The sequence below is a fragment of the Somniosus microcephalus genome, chromosome 1 (assembly GCF_052327205.1).
Source record: "Somniosus microcephalus isolate GS21.2 chromosome 1, FLI_Smic_1.0, whole genome shotgun sequence".
Taxonomy (NCBI): Eukaryota; Metazoa; Chordata; class Chondrichthyes; order Squaliformes; family Somniosidae; genus Somniosus; species Somniosus microcephalus.
The window spans coordinates 445,427,177-445,451,126 of record NC_140987.1 but is presented as its reverse complement, the minus strand read 5'-3'; the positions used below and the strand labels follow the sequence as shown (position 1 = coordinate 445,451,126).

General features: G+C 49.3%; 1 protein-coding gene across 1 annotated transcript in view; it reads right to left on the bottom strand.

Moving 5' to 3' along the window:
* The window catches only part of ids (iduronate 2-sulfatase), a 125,510-nt gene that overhangs the window by 23,157 nt on the left and 78,403 nt on the right, over positions 1-23,950 (bottom strand). The gene's annotated exons all lie outside the window — the stretch shown is intronic.

Here is a 23,950-nt window from a genome sequence, read left to right as displayed (position 1 = left end):
CAATGGCAAGAAGGCGACGGTCCGCGTCTACAGGAGAGCCTGGAGGCATGTCGCCAGCAAGCTGTCAGCCAACAGCGACGTCCCCAGGACCGGTGCCCAATGCCGCAAAAAGTTAAATGACCTCACACGCATTGTCAGGGTGAGAACCCTTTCCAATGACCTCCTCATCCTTGCATGTGCACCTCACATTATGGGCAAAGGGACCTGAAAGCTCTAATGGCCAGCCTTCATCCAGCAGCTATGGGACAGGCATGAGCATCAATTGCACATTCTGCACTTAACACACTGGCCAACCTATTCCACCATGGGAGGCATTGCACACCAGATCATGGCGACACACTGGCCAGGCTATTCCACCATGGGAGGCAGTGCACACCAGATCATGGCGACACACTGGCCAGGCTATTCTACCATGGGAGGCAGTGCACACAAGATCACGGCGACACACTGTACTTAGAGGCCGTCCATTCTCTTGCAGGCCAAGCTGGCGAATAATCGCAAGAGCCAGACTGCGACCGGGGGAGGACGACCCCATATCCAGCCACTCACCGACCTGCAACATCGCGTGGAGCGCCTCATGGGTGGCCGGGTGATTGGGCCCGTTGCATGTGGAGATGCCGACCCTGTTCTGGGCAGCAATGGTAAGGACATCACCTTTTGCACCTCTCTCGTCCCACTTGCGCATCAGATCTACATCCTTTGCCACTGTCCGACCAATGCGCTGAATGCCACCACCCATGCATCCCGCACTGACGCCCTCTCCTCACTCTAAAGCTACTCTTGTGCCTTCCTGCTTTCAGATGGTCAAGAGGAGGTCCCTCAACTTGCCAGTGACAGACCCTCCGAGGAGGAGCAGGAGGAGGAGCAAGAGGAAGGCGGCCCATCAGGGGAACCCTCAGCCGCGGCCACCCAGGCCAATGTAGGGGACACGTCTTCCCTGGAGGGCAGCGTGGCGGAAGTGTCGAAGGGGAGGGGAGCTCCTGGGACCTGCGTGCTGCAGAAAGGCGGGAGGGGGGTGGAAGCTCGGCGGCCTTCTCCCCAGAGGGGGGATGCGTCGGAGGGGAGTCCAATTGCTGGGCCCAGCGGCCTCCAGCAACGGAGGAAGGGTCGGCCAGCTCGGCGGCCTTCTCCCCAGAGGGAGAGTCCGGCCTCCAGTCAGGAGATGCTCTTCGCCGAGGAGATGGAACGCCTCGAAGACTTGTCCGCGGACTCGGAGCGCCGGCACACGGAGCTCATGGCGGCAGTGGCACGGTTGCCTGAGTCCATCGATTCGCTCTCTCGGAGTGTGGCCGAGTTCGGGCCCTTAGAGGCCACCAGTCGGGCGGAATACCGGGCAGATCTGTCAGCGACTGGCCAGGTGATTAGTGGTGCCGTCCAGTCACTGGCTGCTCTGCTGCGGTCAGTGAACAGGTCAACACGGGCACTCACTGCTGCCACACTCGCTGTGTCAGCCAGGCATCGCCAGGGCACCCGGCGCGCTGCAGCAGCACATCGGTCTGTCCCTCGGCAGATTGGTGCGAATGCTGCAGTGCTGGCCCGGGTGAGTGCCAGTGTCTCAGGCGACCAGCGAGCGCCTGCCATCTGCCAGCTTGCCGCCATTCCTCCAGCCGCCACTGCCACTCCCCCAGTGGAGCTGCCAGGAGCTGCTGCAGCGACTGATGCTGGCCAGCCACAGCTGCAGCAATCAACAGCCGGCCACTCGACGGCCAGACCTCGACTAGGCCGACCCCCAAGGACATCTGCCGTCATGACATGTGCCCCTCAGGAGCCTGCCCCCAGCCTTGCAGCAGCCAATAGCCTTACTTTGAGGCGGAGCAGCGGGGCGGGCAGGGGCCACCCAAAGATGGCCAAGGCATCGCCATAGCGGGCCAAATAGTCGAATGTGTGGCCATTTGTATTTGTTTCTTGAGGCCAAGAATTGGATGTTTGTTTTTTGAAGGCCGATGATGTGATGTTTGTTTTGGACGAAGGCCGAGAATGACGGCCATTTTAGTTGCCCTATTTTGTTAATCCTCCCCAGGTTGTGGGAGCGAGTAATGTGTTTGAGTGTTTTTTGGGGGTTTCATCTGTTTTTGGTTTTCATGTGGGAAGGGCCCAGAGTTTGTACAATAAAGCATTTTATTTATTCACATTGTCCATGTTTGATCTTTGAAGTGTTTGTTGCCTTAACCGGCTGAGGGCTTGCGGAGCGGCTGCAATCATGTTCTATCATTGGCACAAGCCATTCCCTGACAGGGGGCCTAGAAGTGATGTTCAATAAGCCAACGACGGGCGGCCCTTGGACCTAGTGCGTCCCTCCTGGGCTGGTACTCCTTGTCCTCGTCGTCCTCATGCTCCTCCTCCTGAGGTGGTGGTCCAACGTGAGGTGGCAGTGCCTGAGTCCTGCGGATAGCCAGGTTGTGCAGCATGCAGCAAACGACGACGAATTGGGAAACTCGATCCTGCGAATACTGGAGGGCTCCCCCGGAGCGGTCGAGACAGCGGAACCGTTGCTTGAGCACGCCGATTGTTTGTTCTATGAGGTTCCTTGTCGCTTGATGGCTCTCGTTTTATGCCTCTTCAGCAGGGGTCGTGGGCGCGCGGAGCGGGGTCATGAGCCAGGTACACAAAGGATAGCCTTTGTCCCCGATAAGCCATCCTCTTGGGGGAGGCTGTGCCTGGAACATGTCAGCCACAGTTGTCTGTCGCAGGATAAAGGCATCGTGGCTGCTGCCTGGAAAGCGGGCATTGACAGCTAGGATGCGCTGCCTGTGGTCACACACCAGCTGTACATTGAGGGAATGGTAGCCCTTCCGGTTGCGGTACTCCTCGGCATGCTCAAGAGGTGCCCGCAAAGCCACATGCGTGCAGTCAATGGCACCCTGCACCATGGGGAAGCCCGCTATTCTTGCAAACCGCACTGCACGCTGCTGCTGCTTGTCCAGGGTCATGGGGAAGGAGATGAATTGATGTCTCCTTCTGAAAAGGGCTTTGGTCACCTGGCGGATGCAGCAATGCACGGCGAACTGGGAGATGTTAGCGATGTCCCCAGTAGCGGATTGGAAGGAGCCGGAGGCATAGAAGTTGAGAGCCACCGTCACCTTCACTGCCACCGACAGAGACGTCCTGCGCATCAGCTGTGGCTGCAGATCTCTCTGAAGCAGCCGGCAGATGTCTGCAACCACCTCCCTTCGGAATCGCAGCCTCCTAACACACATCGCGGCAGACATGGTCAGATAGGAGGTCTGCGGGCGGTATACCCTGCGCGGGTAAGGCCTCAGTTGGCGACGCCTGTTGCCCCCTCTGCGTCTAGCCAGGGCTGCCACTCTCTCACGGCGTCTGTAAGCCCTTCTGGCATAAGGCTGAAATTCTGCGTTGCCACCCAATGCAGCCCCCATTATATGCTGGCAAACACTGAGCTCTGAATGAAGGCAAAGATAATTGGTAAGCTCTGGCCTGAGCCAAAAATACCTGTCCAAGTGTTGGTCCAAAGAAGTAAACTCTCCTCCTTGGTCTCTGTCCAAAAAACCGTTGCACAAGAGTGAATGCTGCAAAATGGCTGGCCTTTATACTGCTGGGTAAGTGCCCTTTAATTAGCGCTCCCCCCGGCCCGGCTGGCCTGTGTACCGTTCCACTTCACAGTCGCTCGGGACGCCCGGCGCACAATGGGCCGGCGCGAGTGAAGTTCCGGTTTGGGGCGCACAAAGGGCGTTGCACTATTAAATGATGTCATGATCTGCGCGCGCAGCAGGGCGCGCGCTAAGACTTTGCACCGGCGCTAAATGTGTCCTCAAGTTGGGGAGAGGCGAAGACCGCGCTGCGCCCGGGCGATAAGCGCCTAGCGCTCGAGATCTACTCCCCCTAAGGTGCTAATGGCTGGCGCGCCCAACTGAATTTCTAGGCCAAAGACTTGCATTTATACAGTGCTTTCATGACCACCAGACGTCTTGAAGCGCCTCACAGCCAATGAAGCACTCCTGAGGTGCAGTCACTGCTGCAATGTGGGAAAGAGCAGGGGAATTATCCCCGGTGTCCTAGCCAATGTTTATCCCTCAATCAACATAACAAAAGGATAATAGCAAGATACTGCGGGTGCTGGAAATCTGAAATAACAACAGAAAGTGCTGGAAACACTCAGCAGGCCAGGCAGCATCCGTAGAGAGAGAAACAGAGTTAACAAAATGATAGATTATCTGGTCATTATCACATTGCTGTTTGTGGGAGCTTGCTGTGCGCTAACTGACTGCCGCATTTCCCACACTACAACAGTGACTACACCCCAAAAGCACTGAACTGGCTGTAAAGACACCCCAAGACGTCTGGTGGTCATGAAAGGCGCTATAGAAATGCACCAGTGACCACTTCTGGCTGTTGATTGATTGACAGTCAGGAGCCCGCGCATGCGCACGCGGGACGGCGATGTTTGAGCCGAGTCCGGCACAGCGACCCCTCCCGGTCACCAAGGGCAACAACCGTGCATGCCCAGAGGAGACCAACCCCCCCGCCCCCCCCAACACTCGGAGCTGCGCCTGCGCACTCGGATCCTGTCGGACGGAGTTGGCGCATTTCGGGGAAAAGGCCTCGGTGTCGGTTCCAGATCGGTGAGGCAAAGTGAGTTTTCTCCGCTCCGATTGGGTGGAGAATCGCGCGGGGTGGGGGGGGATTGGGAGAGAATTAAGAGAAATAGAAAAACCTGAGAGTCCACGATGCCCCGGACCGAGTGGCGTCAGTTGGACAGTGCACGTGATCCCCAACCTAATTGTTATGATCCTGTCATTTACGAGAAATGTGAGAAGTTACACAACACCAGGTTATAGTCCAACAGCTTTATTTGAAATCACAAGCTTTCGGAGCGCTGCTCATTCGTCAGGTGAAGTGAGTCATGGAGGAGCTTGCTGAAGTTTTCATGACTCACTCCTCCATGACTCACTTCACCTGACGAAGGAGCAGCGCTCCGAAAGCTTGTGATTTCAAATAAAACTGTTGGACTATAACCTGGTGTTGTGTAACTTCTCACATTTGTCCACCCCAGTCCAACACCGGCATCTCCACATCATTTACGAGAAACACTTAGATTTAACTTTCCCGTATTTGGCGTAAGCTCTGTATATAAAGGTGTGACCGCTTGATTTTCTACAAGAAGAACCTTCGACTTGCAGGGACAACAAGTAACAGCAACAATGTGCACACTAAGGAGTAAGTCTTTCCTTCTGATATTCCATTAGAAGTTAGTGTTTCATAAGAACATAAGAAGTAGGAGCAGGAGTAGGCCATACGGCCCCTCGGGCCTGCTCCGCCATTCAATAGGATCATGGCTGATCCGAACCTAGACTCATGTCCACTTCCCTGCCCGCTCCCCGTAACCCCTAATTCCCTTATCAGCTAGGAAACTGTCTATCTCCGTTTTAAATTTATTTAATGTTGCAGCTTCCACAGCTCTCTGGGGTAGCAAATTCCATAGATTTACTACCCTCTGAGTGAAGAGGTTTCTCCTCATCTCAGTTTTGAAAGGGCAGCCCCTTATTCTAAGATTATGCCCCCTAGTTCTAGTCTCACCCATCAGTGGAAACATCCTCACTGCATCCACCCGATCAAGCCCCCTCACAATCTTATATGTTTCGATAAACCTGCAAAGTGCTGCTCAGTACTCAAAACTCCTTCACACAGCGTTGAATCTCTCCAGAAGTCTCTCTCTCTCTCTCTCAGAATGCATGATGCAAAAATGTCACCGACAAAAAACGGCAGGAAGCGGTCACCTTTAAATAGCGCTCCCCCAGTCCCTTTCTGACTGCAAAACGCTCCCCTCAACCTGTCGTTGCTAGTGGCAGGCGGTAAGGCAGGGGGCGCCACTCAACATCCGGTCCGGAGCGCTAACGGGGCGTTGCGCACTTGACTGACGTCACGATCTGCCGGCGCATGAGATCGTGGCGGTAGTGTTTAGCGCCACCGCAAAATGTCTAGTTAATTTTGCGAGCGGCGCAAACATCGCCGCGCCCGGGCGCTAGTTGCTTTGCGCCCCATTAGCGTCCTCTTAAGGCGCTAAAGGGAGGCGCAAACAACTGAATTTTTCCCCCTTACTGTTGAGGGTTTTCTGAGCGACCTGCAGCAGCCCCTTTAAGGACCACTGGTTAGGCCGCTCTGTGCCTAGCAACAACGGAAAGAACGCACGCGGCTCACGCTCTGCCCATTGGTACCTCATATTGCATCGTGGTTCAACGTACGCCATAGGAGCCCAATTTACATAGCTTAATGAGGTTCCAGCCTGAAACCTGGGTCACCCTCGAGAAGACCCCAAGCGAGCAGATCAGGATCAAGATCGGGAACGAGGCAGTAAGAGAGCAAAACTCGCTTTTATACAACGTGACCTCAGGACGTCCCTGTTAAGTCCGTGAATGATTGAGACACGGACTAGCAGGAGAGAAAACAAAACGATCTTTACTGGTGGAAGGCATAAACGAATCTAACCAACAGAGGCTCTCTAGCGCCTTTTATACAGGGGTGGTCACTGCCGGTATTGCAGTCTGAGACCAGTTATTCTCTTAAAGGTACATACACAACAATTCCTCCCCTTTGAGATAAACAGTACATAACATTCATTTAACACTAATGATAACGAATTACAATCACAATTACTGTTGCTAGATACATTGGTTAAGTTTAAGCAATTATAAGTTCAGTCTTTGAGGAGGCTTCCTAATTCTGTCTGGATAACGCCTCTTTGGAGTATCAGGTTCTTCTGGCAATGTTGAGTCGGAATCAATGTCGTTGTTTGGTTCATCTGCTTCCAATATTACCGGTTCTGCGGTAGCTGCAATTGGAACGTCGATTTCATTACCAGGTGTATCAGATCGTGGTGTGGAGTTGACGTTTTCCAGTGACTCTAGAATCTGGTCAGCATGGCGTCTTACAATGCTCTCCCCAACGTCCACGGTATACATGAGAGGTCCTTGTCGTGTACAAATCGTTCCTGGCTGCCATTTCTCAGTGCGGTAGTCCCGGGCCAAAACTGGTTGACCAATCTTAAAACTCCTGGTCGGCCTTTCATTCATATTCTGAAACTGCCTGTTCTCCACATCTCTTCAGACGTTTGGCTTAACCAAATCCAAGCGGCATCATAGTCTTCGATTGAAGAACATCATGGCTGGCGTTTGGTTGGTAACCGCATGTGTCGCATTCCGGTAGGCAAACAAGAAGTTGTCCACCTTGTGTTGTAGGGGTATATCTTCATTACACATTGCCTTGATAGCCTTCTTGAATGTTTGGACAAACCTCTCGGCCAATCCATTAGTGGCTGGATGATATGGGGCAGATGTGTAATGCTTAACACCATTGTTCTTTAAGAACCTCCGGAACTCTTCAGATACAAACTGTGGTCCATTGTCAGAGCAAATCTGTTCAGGCAGCCCATTCCTGGCGAACATGGTTCGTAAAACTGCGATCGTTTTTTCTGTGGTGGTTGAGGACATTTTTATTACCTCTGGCCACTTTGAATGTGCATCCACCGCAATTAAAAACATCGAGTCCATGAAGGGACCAGCAAAATCAATGTGCACCCTTTGCCATGGAGATGAGGGCCACTCCCATGGATGCAGAGGAGCTTGTGGTGGGGCGTTTTGGACCTTCTGGCATCCTGCACAGCTCTTGGTCATCTCTTCGATTTCTCTATCGATTCCCGGCCACCACACAAATGCTCTGGCTAAGCTCTTCATTTTTACCCCACCCAGATGACCCTCATGAAGCTCATTGAGCACTCTATCCATCAACTTAGGTGGAATTACTACTCTGGATCCACACATCAAGGTTCCTCTGCACACTGACAGCTGTTCTCTTCTTGACGAAAATGCTGGCAGCAGTGGTTCGCCATGTGCTGGCCATCCCTTCACCGTTAAATCATAGACCCGTGATAGTATCAGGTCATTCCGTGTTTCCTTTTCTATGTTTGCATTCGTCACAGGGAGACATTCGACAATGGTCGAGTGGAATAACTCCATTGGATCCACTGCAAGGTCTTCTTCTTCCACCGTCGGCAACGGTAGACGTGACAATCCATCAGCATTTCCATGCTGTTTACTTCCCCTGTACTCGATGTCATATTGGTGTGCCCCTAGGAAAAGGGACCATCTCTGCAGCGGTTGTGCTGTCATTATCGGTACGCCCTTCTGAGGGTTGAAAATGGAGACAAGAGGTTGATGATCGGTTAGTAGAGTAAATTTTTGACCGTGCAGATAGTGATTGAACTTCTTCACCCCCCACACTAGGCTGAGGGCCTCTCTGTCAATCTGGGCGTAGTTACGCTCGGCAGAAGTTAACGAGCGTGACGCAAAAGCTATCGGCCTCTCCAAACCATCAAGGAATTTATGTGACAGTACCGCCCCAATGCCGTAGGGAGACGCATCACACGCCAGCCTGATTGGCAGTGCTGGGTTGTAGTGAGCCAATACTTCCTTCGAAGTGATTAAGTCCTTACTCTTCTGAAAAGCACGTTGACAATCATCGCTCCATTTCCATGCTACCCCCGTTCGTAGCAGGGCGTTCAGTGGATGCAGAATTGTCGACAAATTCGGCAAAAACTTATGATAGTAACTCACCAACCCGAGGAATGACCTCAGTTGCGACACATTTTCAGGCGCTGGGGCCTTAACAACCGCTTCAATTTTGTCAGGGGACTTATGTAACCCCTCTTCATCAATCACGTGGCCACAATGCGATATCTGTTTCTTAAAAAATTCGCACTTGGGGCGGTTGGCTCGCAGCCCATGTTCCCATAGTCTAGTGAGCACCTGTTCTAGGTTGTTAAGGTGTTCACTGTCATCTTCACCTGTTACCAGGATGTCGTCCAAGTAACACTGAGTCCCCGGAATCCCTTGCAGGACTTGTTCCATCGCTCTTTGCCATATCGCCGGAGCCGATGCTACTCCGAATACCAATCGATGATATTGGTAAAGACCTTTGTGAGTGTTTATCGTGAGATACTTCCTAGAGGACTCTTCAACCTCCATCTGCAAATATGCTTGTGCTAGGTCAATTTTTGTAAAACGCTTCCCTCCAGACAGTGAGGCGAAGATGTCTTCTATCCTTGGAAGAGGATATTGTACTGTGTGAAGGACAGGGTTCACCATCACCTTGAAATCCCCACAGATGCGAATCTTCCTTGGCTCTCCGGACTTATTGCTTAACGTTTTTTTCATGACAGGAACGATGGGTGTCGCCCACTCGCTCCAGTCGACCTTAGACAACACGCCCTCCTTCTCCAGATTCTCCAGCTGTGCCTCGACAGCTGGACGAATTGCATATGGTACCGGTCTCGCTTTGAAAAACTTGGGAACTGCATTCTCTTCTATTTTTAATGAGGCGGTTACGCCTTTAAGCGTGCCCAGTTCTTGTTGAAATACCTCTTTGGCGTTAGCTAAGATTGTTGACAATCGTCCAGGAGTGACGTCTTCATCTTTTTTACCGTCCACCGTCATTGCATGAATGGAATGCCAATCTAAGTTCATCTTCCTGATCCATTCCCGTCCCAATAACGGTGGTCCACCATTTGGCAGTATGTAGAGATACAATTTCCGTATTTTCTTGCCATTGTATTCGACAGGCACCCTTATTTTTCCTCTGGGGTATACTTTTTGCCCCGTATACGTCGTCAAGACGATGGATGTCTCTCTCAAGGGTATGTGTGAAAATAGCCGCTCATAGTCTCGTCGATTCATGACGGTTAGCGCTGATCCTGTATCCAATTCCATTTTAACTTGGGACCCTGCTATCATGAGGATGACCCAAATGGTTCGGTGATCCTCTTTTGCGATTACATTGTGAAGATTGAGACAGCTTAATCTCCTGTTCTCGGATTCACTATCGCTCATCTGGTCTTCGGAACTACTGTCCGTCATCTTTTGTACTTTCTTGTACGGTTCCTTAGTAGCCTTTTTGTTGTCGCTGGTCTTCTTCCCAGACCTACAAACTCGTGCAATGTGTCCAATCTTCCCGCATTGTCTGCATATTTTGTCTTTGGACCAGCAGTCCTTCTGGTCATGGTTAGTTCTGCCGCAGCGATAACATTTTGCAAATCCCCGTGTCATTTCGTGGGTGCTGTATTCCTGTGGTTTTTGTTGAATTTCTGCAGCTTCCCTGGCTGCTGCTTCATACGATACTGCCACGCTGAAAGCCTTATCTAGCGTCAGCTCTTTTTCTGCGAGTAACTTCTTCTGTGTTCCTTCACTCAGGAGTCCACAGACAAATTTGTCCCGTAGGGTATCTGCCAGTCCTGCTCCGAACTGGCAGTGCTTTGATAGCTTGCGTAGTTCCGTAAGATACTCAGCATTGCTCTCATCTTTGTGCTGAGTTCTCCTGTGGAATTTAAATCTTTCTGCTATCAACAGCGGTGCAGGGTTTAAGTGCTCCTGTAGAAGAGCAACAATTTTGTTAAAACTCTTCGCCTTCGGTTTGGCTGGAGTAATCAGATCCCGCAATAGGCCGTACGTTCTAGCGCCCATTACGTTTAGCAATATTGATGCCTTTTTCCCCTCCGCTATTTCATTTGCCTCGAAATATACCTCGACTCTTTCCACATACGTGGTCCAGTCCTCTAATGTATTATCAAAAGCAGTGATACAGCCAGTCTTCGGCATCTTGCAAATCTAAAATGGCGCCTCCCGCACTTTGCCTTCTTCTCTGATTTAACAAAATGGCGCCTCCCACGCTTTTCCTTCTTCCCCGCTGTTGTTAGCGCTGTTTTCCACGGTTTCTTGCGCGAATTCTTTTTCTTTTATTATTTTCCTGTCGTGGAGCGGACCCTCTGGAACACTTCCCTCCCTCTTCTGAGGTCCGAACGCTGCCCAGCTTCGAAACACCGGCCGTGCCATGTATGCTCCACCCTCTCTCTCTCTCCTTGCTTCCCGACTCGCTGCCCGGCCCCGTTGCAGCCCAGGAAAGATCAGAGCACTACCTGCCACCAGCCCGATTAGCTGGGAAACCACGGACCGAGGAACCCAGCCTGACTCTGGAAAGTCGCTCCTGCAAAGCCTTGAACCCGATGATTGACGGTCGACGCCCGTTCCTCGAGTTTCAATGGACTCTATTTTTTTTTTTCTTCCAACCTTCAACGTCGTCGGAGCTGCTGCTGAGTTACAGGAAAGTTCTTTCTACCTCGTCGCCGGTGTTAAGTCCGTGAATAATTGAGACACGGACTAGCAGGAGAGAAAACAAAACGATCTTTACTGGTGGAAGGCATAAACGAATCTAACCAACAGAGGCTCTCTAGCGCCTTTTATACAGGGGTGGTCACTGCCGGTATTGCAGTCTGAGACCAGTTATTCTCTTAAAGGTACACACACAACAGTCCCGAATCACTTAACAGCCAATGAAGTACTTCTTTGAAGTGCAGTTACTGTTGTAATGTAGGAAACGCGGCAGCCAATTTGCGTGTGGCAAGCTCCCACAAACAGCAATGAAATAAATGACCACATTTCTCTTTAAAAATCTGTGCAAAAAAAAAATGACACCCCAGTGACAGACAAGATTAAAAATGAGCAATTATCATCTTGGGGCGTTCCGTAGCTGAATTCACCTTAATGTTGCTTCCTGTTCTGTGGGGCACATCAGACACATGGGGGTAGATTTTCCTGGAGCCGTCAGGCGGGGTTTCAGGCATGTGGGGGGGGAAATCCCAAATTCGGGGGTCCCGACACCATCCCGCCCAAAACCCGCCTCCATGTAAGTTTCACAGGAGGCGGGTACCCGCCCCGCACTGGGACCCGCCGACCCGAGGTGGGAAGGGATTGGTGCCAATTAACTGCCTGTTAACAGGTAGTTAGCAGGCAGTTTTCAGCCTAATCCCTATTTTGAGGGGTGTCGTGTGGGATTCCGGACGGCTCCAAACCACGCCAGGTTAGAGCAGTCGGGCCGTCGGGTTGAAGGACTTGGAGGGGTCGCGCTGTCAGTGTTCAGGTGAGTGATGGGTGCGTAAGTGCAAAGGTAAGTGTGTTTGGTGTGTCTAAAGTGTGTAAAGAAGTTTAAATTACCTGTACTTACCTTAACAGCCTTTCTTCCTCTAGGTTTCGGGAGTCCATCACTCAGCCGGCACTCAAAGCAAAATGGCTGCGATCTGTCAAAAGTGACAGCCTTCAGCTTTCATTGCTGGTGACAGTTCTATCTGAGTCTGTGTAGAAGGACTCAGGTTAGAAGTCAGACTGTCAGTGTTTGACAGCTTCAAACAGCTGTGAAACACTGATATTTCATCTGTCAAGAACTCTTGACAGGTGAAATTTCAGTCTGTGATGTCACCTGTTGCCGGGTGGCCCTTAATTGGCCTGCTGAGCACGCTGGGCGGGCTCAACAAGGTCAATCAAGGGAAAATCGCGCGGATTGGCCGGACGTCAATGTAGGCGGGATTAAAACCCTAATGTTGTGGTCCCGCCTCCTTCCCGACAGCTTAAGGAAAATCGACCCCATTGTAAGAGCCATAAAAGATTAAGAAAATACTTTAAAATAGTGGCTAAATGGCATAATACAGTTAATTTACCTGACCGACTTATTGTATTAAGAAACCCCCTATTTTCTTGCTCCAGTAGTATAGTCCGACACCCCCTTCATTCTTGCCACAATGGAACAGTCCCTAAGCCACACATGGGTGCAGCCATTTTACAGTTTAAACTGCACGTGGTGAAAGAGGCAGAAGCTGTGAGGTTTGGAGCAGTACAGTTTTTGACCGTGTTCGTTTATACGTGTTTGCTTTGTAATTCCGTTTGTTAAGTGTTATAGTAAACAGTTTAAAAGACAAAGCTACGTTTGGGAACGTTTTATTTCAACACGCGTCTACTCGTTGTTAAAGGCCCCACAGCTCAGTGGCCTGCCTGTTTGGAAACTAAGAAGCGCCACTACATTAGTCAAAAACTTGCTCCCTAAGAAGGAAGGGACAGAATCGTCGGCGAACGTATACATGAATGGTCACGGAGCCAGACGACAATATAAGAAAGCGAAGGTACAGTGACTGTTACTTGCTTTGTTCATTCTATTGAGAAGCTAAATAAGAGCTGCGGGTAAAATGGCCGAGGCCTTGCGGAGCCAGGAGCTTCCCTCAGCCAGAAGGATTGCTAGCCAAAAGAGGGAAATAAAGCTCACCCCAAAGGCAATGGAAGAGAAGTTACATAGAAGCATAGGTGCAAGGAAGGCTAAATTAGCTCAGATAACTGGAAAAATGAAGATAATTGATCGCCTCATGGAAGATAATGCTAATATTAAGAAAGCTGAAGACATAATGTATTACGATTTCTCCAAGCTGCATGAAGAATTTAATGTACTCAATGAAGATGTATTAGCACTTCTGTCTGAAGAAGAGGGAAACGATGATCAGCACAACTGGTTTGATCTTAAATCAACCAGCATTAAGGACTATATCAAGGCCACGGAACAGTGGATTTTAAAGATTCGTCAAGATGCTGATACAGCAGAGAAAGATAAAGTTGACGATGAAGTCGGACCAGACGATAGCATTTCAGAGACTTCCGCCAGACCGAGCAAAAATCGAAAAGAAGGTAGCTCTGTTTCTGGACGCAGGTCAGTCGCTTCCACCACAAGCTCGTCGTGACGCATGAGAGCGGAGGCTGAACGGGTGGCGTTGATGGCGCGCGCAGCATCTTTAGCGGAGAAGCAAGCTCTTGAATGGGAAGAGGCCCGACTGCAGGTCCAAGAGGCCCAACTGCAGGCCCAACAGGCCCAACTGCAGGCCCAACGGGCCCAGGTGCAGGCAAAGAAAGAACAGCTGGAGATAAAAACAGCTATCGAGGTCTCAGACGCCAGGTTGAGTGCGTACGAAGATTATGAAGGCTCACAGGATGGCGGGAGCCACTGCCAGTCAACGTTGTCACATAGAGTTGGATCCAGGGCACCTTCAAGAGTTACAACAGAGCCCGAAGGCAATCCCCTGGCATTACAGTGTGGAAGAGTGGCCTCTCCACTAACAGGAGCACGTGATGCTACCCCAGACGTCAGACGGTCTAGACTAGACCCTGCTGATGACCACCAGAGGCCTGAAGACACAGGGAGAAGCCTATACCGAGTGATGCAACGTCAGAACGAAATTACAGAGATGCTTGTAAAACAACAGAATCTGTTTCGACTCCCTCAAAGAGACATACCAGTGTTCCAAGGCGACCCACTCAAGTATAAGCCCTTCATCAGATCCTTTGAACAAGCCATTGACTCCAAAACAGAGAGCAGCAGTGATAAGTTGTACTACCTGGGACAGTACACCAGTGGTAAACCACAAGACCTGGTCAGAAGCTGTGAACACATGAGACCGGACCAGGGATACATAGAAGCCAGGAAGTTGCTGCAGGAGCACTATGGTAACGAGCTGAAGATAGCCACTGCATATATTGAAAAGGCTACCAAGTGGCCACAAATCAGATCGGAGGACGGAGAGGCATTGATCGCATACGTTCTTTTCCTCATAGGATGTCGCAACACCATGGAGGATGTTGAATTCATGGAAGAGATGGACAATCCTACGACTATGAGAATCATCATCTCTAAGCTTCCTTACAGGATGAGAGAACAATGGAGAAGAACAGCCTTTGAGATAATGGAGAGACGGAAAAGTAGAGCCAGGTTTGCAGACTTAGTGAATTTCATAGACAAACAGGCTAAAATTGCTAGGGACCCATTGTTTGGAAACATCCAGGATGTCAGCCCGACTACTGATGGAAGAGTGAAAGCCAAGCCTGTTGAATCAAAGACTCTCAGGAAAGGTGGTTCCAGGGGAAGCAGCTTTGCAACTATCGTCACTCAGGCCGAGGAAGAAAGGCCCCAGAACTCCTCTACCAAAAGGAGCAGCACAGGGACGTCTGCTGATGCCTTTCAGAAGCCATGCTTATTCTGCCAGAAGAATCATACATTGGATTTCTGCAGCGACATCAAAGCACAGCCACATAAGGACAGAATCGAATTCCTGAAGTGCAACGGCCTATGTTTTGGATGTCTCTCTCAGGGGCACCTGAGTAGAAACTGTAAGCAAAGAACAACATGCAGAGAGTGCACTCGGAAACATCCCAGTCTGCTGCATATCCATAAAGAAGAACAAGTCCCTAAGAAGAGTGAAGAAAACAATACCGACGAGACGGTTGTTTCAAGTGCTCTGGTGTCGCAAGAACCAGAGACTTGTGGACTTACTGGGGCCGGTGACAGTGATTGTATTCTTGCCATCGTACCAGTAAGGATCAAGTCTAAGAGGAGTGAGAAGGTTGTGGAGACTTACGCCTTCATGGATCCAGGTAGTTCAGCAACGTTCTGCACAGAATCACTCATGCGACAGCTGAACGTTAGAGGCAGAAGAACAGAAATCCTATTACGCACCATGGGTCATGAGAAGGCAATGCAAAGTTATATCCTGTCAGACCTAGAAGTGTGTGGACTTGAAGAGAAGGACTTCATAGACCTGCCTAATGTTTTCACACAGAGGGAGATTCCTGTTAGAATAGGGAACCTAGCCCTGCAGAAGGATGTGGATAGATGGCCTTACCTAGAAAAGGTGCGTCTCCCATACATTGAAGCAGAAATTGGCCTATTAATTGGAACCAATGCCTACAAAACTATGGAGCCATGGCAGGTGATAAACAGCAAGGATGACGGACCCTACGCCGTCAGGACAGCCCTTGGGTGGGTAGTCAATGGACCGGTAAGGAGAGATGATGGCAACAAGTCGAACAAGGAGGAACAACAAAATGTCACAGTTAATCGCCTCTCGATCGCAAGCATTGAAGAGCTGTTGATACAGCAGTTCAACGCAGACTTCTCAGAACGCAGCTGTGAGGAAAAGACAGAGATGTCACAAGAAGACCATCAGTTCATGGATTTGATGACAAGGTCTACACAGTTCATTGATGGCCACTATCACATTGGTCTGCCACTGAGAAGACAGACCGCGAAGATGCCGAACAATCGCTGCATAGCAGAGCAACGCGCCATCAGTCTAAAGAGAAAGCTGAACAAGAACCCCGACTTTCACGAAGACTACAAAGACTTCATGAGAAACATCATAGCGAAAGGCTATGCTGTAAAAGTGCCTGAAGAACAGTTGAACAGAGACGATGGAAGGGTCTGGTACATTCCTCATCACGGGGTGTATCACCCAAAGAAGAAAAAGATCCGTGTAGTGTTTGACCGCGCCGCCTCATTCAGAGGAACTTCACTGAATGATCAGCTGCTTCAAGGTCCTGATCTTACTAATACCCTCATTGGCGTCTTGACTAGGTTTAGACAAGAGCTCGTTGCCATGATGGCAGACATAGAATCAATGTTCTACCAAGTCAGAATCCCTGATGAAGATGCTGATCTTCTGCGTTTCCTTTGGTGGCCAGATGGCGACGTTAGTCAAGCGATGGTGGAATGTAGAATGGCCGTACACTTGTTTGGAGCCACATCATCTCCCAGCTGTGCAAGCTACGCTCTCAGAAAAACTGCAGAAGATGGCAAAGGCAAAGCACCATCAGAGGCCGTGGAGACAATCTTCAGAAACTTTTATGTCGATGACTGTCTGAAGTCCGTGTCAACAGAAGACGATGCCATCGCACTGTCAAGAGACCTTAGAATTCTGTGTTCGAATGGAGGATTCCATCTGACTAAGTGGATAAGCAACAGCAGAGCAGTTCTAGCTTCTATCCCAGAAAAGGAAAGAGCCACTGAAGTCAAAGATCTGGACCTGAGCCACGATGTCCTTCCTATCGAGAGAGCTCTTGGTGTACAATGGTGCATCGAGTCAGACACGTTCAACTTCAGGATAATGGTGAACGAAAGACCATCCACAAGACGAGGGATTCTCTCCGTGGTCAGTTCCATCTACGACCCTCTCGGATTCCTGGCACCACTCATTCTGCCGGTGAAGCTGATGCTACGAGAGCTGTGTAGAGACAAGAGAGGATGGGATGAAGATATCCCAGAAGGTCAAGCTCAGAGATGGCACAGATGGCCGACAGATTTGCAACAACTTTCTAGCTTCAACGTCAGCAGATGCATCAAGCCCGCGAGTTTTGGAGTTACAAGGACGGCTCAACTACATCATTTCTCGGACGCCAGTGAGGACGGCTATGGCACGGCTACTTACCTCTTGCTGACAAATCAACAGGGCCAGAAACATCGTGCCTTCCTCATGGGGAAATCCAGGGTGGCTCCGCTGAAGCAGGTCACCATCCCGAGACTGGAATTGACGGCAGCGGCTGTTGCAGTTAAAGTTGACCAGGTGATGCGTAAAGAGTTACAGCTCCCATTAGAAGAATCTGTCTTCTGGACGGATAGCACGACGGTGCTGAAGTATATAGAGAATGAGAAGATACGCTTCAAGACTTTCGTAGCAAACAGAATCTCATCCATTAGAGAAGCTACACAACCATCTCAATGGAGGTATGTAAACACCTCATTAAACCCAGCAGATCAAGCCTCACGGGGATTGAAGGCCGAAAACTTCACGAGGAGCGAAACTTGGATACAAGGCCCAAGTTATCTGCTGGAAACAGAGAGATCATGGCCAGAAAGACCAGATATGCCAAGTCAGATTGCTGAAGACGACATCGAAGTCAAGAGATCAGTCACAGTAAATCTCATAAATACGAAAGAGAACTTCGACACAGTGAACAAGCTTGTTAACCATTTCTCAGGATGGCACCAGTTGAGGAAAGCAGTTGCATGGTTCCTAAGGTTGAAAGAGTTGCTGCTACACCGGAGCGGTAAGAGAAAAGAGTACCGAGCCACTATCAGTCAGTCTGAAAGTAACCCTGATAAGCAGAGAATGCTTCTACAGCAGTACATGCATCAGCACAAGACCACATTGGGCAAGAATTCACTGACCGTGGAGGATTTGGCCAAGGCTGAGAAGGAGATAGTTCGCTTCAGTCAAAGACAAAGATACCCAGAAGAAATCGAAGCTCTACAGCGAAATACTCCAATCAAGAAAGGTAGTCATATCTACAAGCTGGACCCTACACTGCAAGATGGAGTACTGAGGGTGGGAGGGAGACTAAACAAATCTGCTATGCCAGAGGAGGCCAAGCATCCTGCTATCCTTTCTAAGGACCTCCGGGTTGCTACTCTCATTCTTCAGCATATACACCAGAGTATTGGACACAGTGGGAGGAATCACGTGCTTGTGAAGCTAAGACAAAGATACTGGATTCCAGGAGCTAATTCCGTAATAAGAAAAATACTCTCTGAATGCATTGTTTGCAGACGGTTACACGACCCTGGAAAGACCGATCACAAAGCTCTGCCTGCTACAAGAAGTAGCGTGAAAGGTTCCTGAACGAAAAAAGTGGACATTTATATTGTAAATATGTTGAACTCATTAGTTTATGACTCTTAAGAATGTTTGAGTAATTGATATGCTTCATGTGCCTAGTCAATTAGGGGCCGGAATGTAAGAGCCATAAAAGCTTAAGAAAATACTTTAAAATAGTGGCTAAATGGCATAATACAGTTAATTTACCTGACCGACTTATTGTATTAAGAAACCCCCTATTTTCTTGCTCCAGTAGTATAGTCCGACACCCCCTTCATTCTTGCCACAATGGAACAGTCCCTAAGCCACACATGGGTGCAGCCATTTTACAGTTTAAACTGCACGTGGTGAAAGAGGCAGAAGCTGTGAGGTTTGGAGCAGTACAGTTTTTGACCGTGTTCGTTTATACGTGTTTGCTTTGTAATTCCGTTTGTTAAGTGTTATAGTAAACAGTTTAAAAGACAAAGCTACGTTTGGGAACGTTTTATTTCGACACGCGTCTACTCGTTGTTAAAGGCCCCACAGCTCAGTGGCCTGCCTGTTTGGAAACTAAGAAGCGCCACTACACCCATGAACTGTCAATGAGCTGCATACCTCCTGCAAGTCTTTCCACTTAAGTCTGAAAAAGGAGCTTCCTTTGCTACTGAGAGGATATTTTCTTTATAAATTATAAATGATAATTACTTCAGAATACTTGTGGTAAAAAAAAAAATTCGCCATAAATTGAACCAGGATTTCAGGAGAAACGTATTTACTCAGAGTGGTGAGAATATAGAACTCACTACCAGAAGGACTGGTTGAGGCGAACAGTATAGATGCATTTAAGGGGAAGCTGGATAAACACACGAGGGAGAAAGGAATAGAAGGATATGTTGATGGGATGAAATGAGGAGAGGTGGGAGGAGGCTCGCGTGGAGCATAAACACCGGCACAGGCCAGTTGGGCCGAATGGCCTGTTTCTGTGCTGTAAAATTCTAAGTCAATGTTGGTTTGCACAACATAACTCGCTTGCATATAATCTATCCCGGGAACTGAAGTTAAACATAATCAGCAAGAACAAAATGCCATAACGTTACAATTAGAGGTTGCATAAAATTGAAGGAAAACCAAATAAAACATAATACAATGCATTATTATAAAATAAATGTTACAATATATTATAGTACATTACAAATTTAAAGCGTAAAACTATACTGCTGTATATTGTCAAACTCATTACTTTAGTTCGCTTCTCTTCATGCTCCAGCAGGGGTAAGAGTCAGTGAGCAGCTGTCAGCCACAGCACAGAAGCTGATTGACTGAATGTCAACACCAACTTAGACACATGAAAAGTTAGAGTTGAGTGACTCTGGAATCAGAAAGTGCCCCTTTAAAAACTACTGTACGTATGACGTAGCACCTTTGACTGGTTACCAACTATAGGCACTTAAAGCATGAACTAATCGCTGGGTAGGACACTCGCAGTATAAACAACAACAACAACTTGTATTTATATAACACCTTTAATGTAGTAAAACGTCCCAAGGTGCTTCACAGGAGTATTATAAGACAAAACAGTTGACACCGAGCCACATAAGGAGAAATTAGGGCAGATGGCCAAAAGCTTGGTCAAAGACGTAGGTTTTAAGGAGCGTCTTCAAGGAGGAAAGAGAGGTAGAGAGACGGAGAGGCTTAGGGAGGGAATTCCAGAGCTTAGGGCCTTGGCAGGTGAAGGCACTGCCGCCAATGTTTGAGTGATTATAACCAGGGATGCTCAAGAGGCCAGAATTAGAGGAGCACAGATATCTCGGGAGGGTTGTGGGGCTGGAGGAGATTACAGAGATAGGGAGGGGTGAGGCCATGGAGGGATTTGAAAGCAAGGATGAGAATTTTGAAATCAAGGCGTTGCTTAACCGGGAGCCAATGTAGGTCAGCGAAGTACAGGGAACAACAGAGAAGTACAAGGCGGAGTGATTCTGACCAATTGCCAGCAACATTCCTTTTATAGTACACATAGAAATATGGAACAATAGGAGGAGTAGGCCATTCGGCCCTTCGAGCCTGCTCCGCCATTCAATATGATCATGGCTGATCTTCTATCTCAATACCATATTCCTGCTCTCTCCCCCATACCCCTTGATGCCTTTTGTGTCTAGAAATCTATCTCTCTCATTCTTAAATATATTCAGTGACTTGGCCTCCACAGCCTTCTGTGGTAGAGAATTCCACAGGTTCACCACCCTCTGAGTGAAGGAATTTCTCCTCGTCTCAGTCCTGAGACTGTGACCCCTCATTCTAGACCCCCCAGCCAGGAGAAACATCCTCCCTGCATCCAATCTGTCTAGCCCTGTCAGAATTTTATAAGTTTCCACGAGATCCCCTCTCATTCTTCTAAACTCTAGTGAATACAGGTCTAGTCGACCCAATCTCTCCTCATACGACAGTCCTGCCATCCCAGGAATCAGTCTGGTGAACCTTCGCTGCACTCCCTCTATGGCAAGTATATCCTTTCTTAGGTAAGGAGAACAAAGCTGCACACAGTACTCCAGGTGTGGTCTCACCAACGCCCTGTATAACTGTAGTAAGACATCCTTGCTCCTGTACTCAAATCCTCTTGCAATGAAGGCCAACCAGTGACACCCATGTCCCTCTGTACATCAACATTTCCCAATCTATCACCATTTAAATAATACTCTGCCTTTCTGTTTTTCCTACCAAAGTGGATAACTTCACATTTATCCACGTTATACTGCATCTGCCATGTATTTGGCCGCTCACTCAACTTGTCTAAATCGTCTTGAAGCCTCTTTGCATCCTCCTCACAACTCACAATCCCACCTAGTTTCATGTTGTCAGCAAACTTGGAAATATTACATTTGGTTCCCTCATCCAAATCATTGATATATATTGTGAATAGCTGGGGCCCAAGCACTGATTCCTGCGGTACCCCACTGGTCACCGCCGGCCACCCCGAAAAAGACCCATTTATTCTTACTCTCTGTTTCCTGTCTGTTAACCAATTTTCAATCCATGCCAGTATATTACCCCCAATCCCATGTGCTTTAATTTTGCACACTAACCTCTTATGTGAGACTTTATCAAAGGCCTTCTGAAAATCCAAATACACTACATCCACTGGTCCTCCTTATCTATTCTACCAGTTACATCCTCAAAAAACTCCAGTAGGTTTGTCAAACACGATTTCCCTTTCAGAAATCCATGTTGACTTTGTCTAATCCCATTGATATTTTCTAAGCGTCCTGTTATCACATCCTTTATAACAGACTCTAGCATTTTCCCGACTACTGATGTTAGGCTAACCAGTCTGTAGTTCCCTGTTTTCTCTCTCCCTCCTTTTTAAAATAGTGGGGTTACATTTGCCACTCTCCAATCTGCAGGAACTGTTCCATAATCTATAGAATTTTGGAAGATGACAGTTGGTAGCACTCTCGCCTCTGAGTCAGAAAGTTGTGGGTTCAAGTCCCACTCCAGAGACTTGAGCACAAAAATCCAGGCTCACACTCCAGTGCAGTACTGAGGCACTGTCAGAGGTGGCGTCTTTCGGATGAGACATTAAACCGAGGCCCTGTCTGCTCTCTCAGGTGGATGTAAAAGATCCCATGACACTATTTCGAGAAAGAAAGACTTGCATTTATACAGTGCTTTCATGACCACCAGACATCTTGAAGCGCCTCACAGCCAATGAAGCACTCCTGAGGTGCAGTCACTGCTGCAATGTGGGAAAGAGCAGGGGAATAATCCCCAGTGTCCTAGCCAATGTTTATCCTTTTGTTATGTTGATTGAGGGATAATAGCAAAATACTGCGGATCCTGGAAATCTGAAATAACAACAGAAAATGCTGGAAACACTCAGCAGGCCAGGCAACATCCGTAGAGAGAGAAACAGAGTTAACAAAATGAATTTCGAGCTCGGCACGATGTTGAGCCCTTTTTCCGCCGCCTTCGTCTTCGTGCCCGCTTCTCTGGCCAGGAGTCTTCCCCCCGCACAACTGACCCTTTCTCCCGCTTGCAGAATTCCCGTTCTACCTGGACCCCTCCCCCTGGCCTCTTACTCTAGATCTTTTCATCGCTAACTGCCGCCGTGATATCGGCCATCTCCATTTCTCTGCTCCCCTCACTCACTCCAACCTACCTCCCTCTGAACTTGCAGCACTCCATTCTCTTAGATCCAACCCTGACATTGTCATTAAACCCGCTGACAAGGGTGGTGCTGTTGTTGTTTGGCGCACTGACCTCTACCTAGCGGAAGCTGAACGCCAACTCTCCGACACCTTCTCCTACCTCCACCTGGACCATGACCCCACTACCGAACATCAAACCACCGTTTCCAAGACTGTCACTGACCTCATCTCCTCTGGAGATCTTCCCCCCGCTGCCATCAACCTCATAGTTCCCCAACCCCGCACAGCCCGTTTCTACCTCCTTCCCAAGATCCACAAACAGGACTGCCCTGGTAGACCCATCGTTTCAGCCTGTTCTTGCCCTACGGAACTTATCTCTTCCTATCTTGACTCTATCTTTTCTCCCCTTGTCCAGTCTCTTCCCACCTACATCCGCGACTCTTCGGATGTCCTCCGCCACTTTAGCAGTTTCCAGTTTCCTGGCCCCAACCGCTTCCTTTTCACCATGGACGTACAATCCCTCTACACCTCCATCCCCCACCCGGATGGCCTGAGGGCGCTCCGCTTCTTCCTTGAACAGAGGCCCGACCAGTCCCCATCCACCACCACCCTCCTTCACCTGGCTGAACTTGTTCTCACATTGAACAACTTCTCCTTTAACTCCACTCATTTCCTCCAAATCAAAGGTGTTGCCATGGGTACCCACATGGGTCCTAGCTATGCCTGCCTTTTCGTGGGCTATGTGGAACAATCTTTGTTCAAGTCCTACTCGGGTCCCCTCCCTCACCTCTTTTTCCGATACATTGATGACTGTATCGGTGCCGTTTCCTGCTCTCGTCCCGAACTTGACAATTTCATTCACTTTGCCTCCAATTTCCACCCTTCCCTCACCTTCACATGGTCCATCTCTGACTCTTCCCTTCCCTTCCTCGACTTCTCCGTCTCCATCTCTGGGGATAGGTTCTCGACCAATATTCACTACAAGCCCACTGACTCCCACAGCTACCTGGACTACACTTCCTCCCACCCCGCTTCCTGTAAGGACTCTATTCCATTCTCCCAGTTTCTCCGTCTCCGCTGTATCTGCTCCGACGATGCCACCTTCCACACCAGTGCTTCAGACATGTCTTCCTTTTTCCGCAACCGAGGATTCCCCTCTACCGTGATTGACACTGCCCTCGACCGTGTCAGTTCTATCTCCCGCACTTCTGCCCTCACCCCTGCCCCTCCCTTCCGGAACCACGATAGGGTTCCCCTTGTCCTCACCTTTCACCCCACCAGCCTCCACATTCAACGGATCATCCTCTGGCATTTCCGCTAGCTCCAAAGTGATCCCACCACCAAACGTATCTTCCCCTCCCCTCCCCTTTCAGCATTCCGCAGGGACCGCTCCCTCCGAGACACCCTAGTCCACTCCTCTATCACCCCAAACAGCCCTTCCCCTTTGCCTGGCACCTTCCCGTGCAAGCAGAGGAGATGTAACACCCGCCCCTATACCTCCCCCCCTTCCCACTGTCCAAGGCCCCAAACACCCCTTCCAGGTGAAACAGCGATTTACTTGTACTTCTCGCAATCTAGTATACTGTAT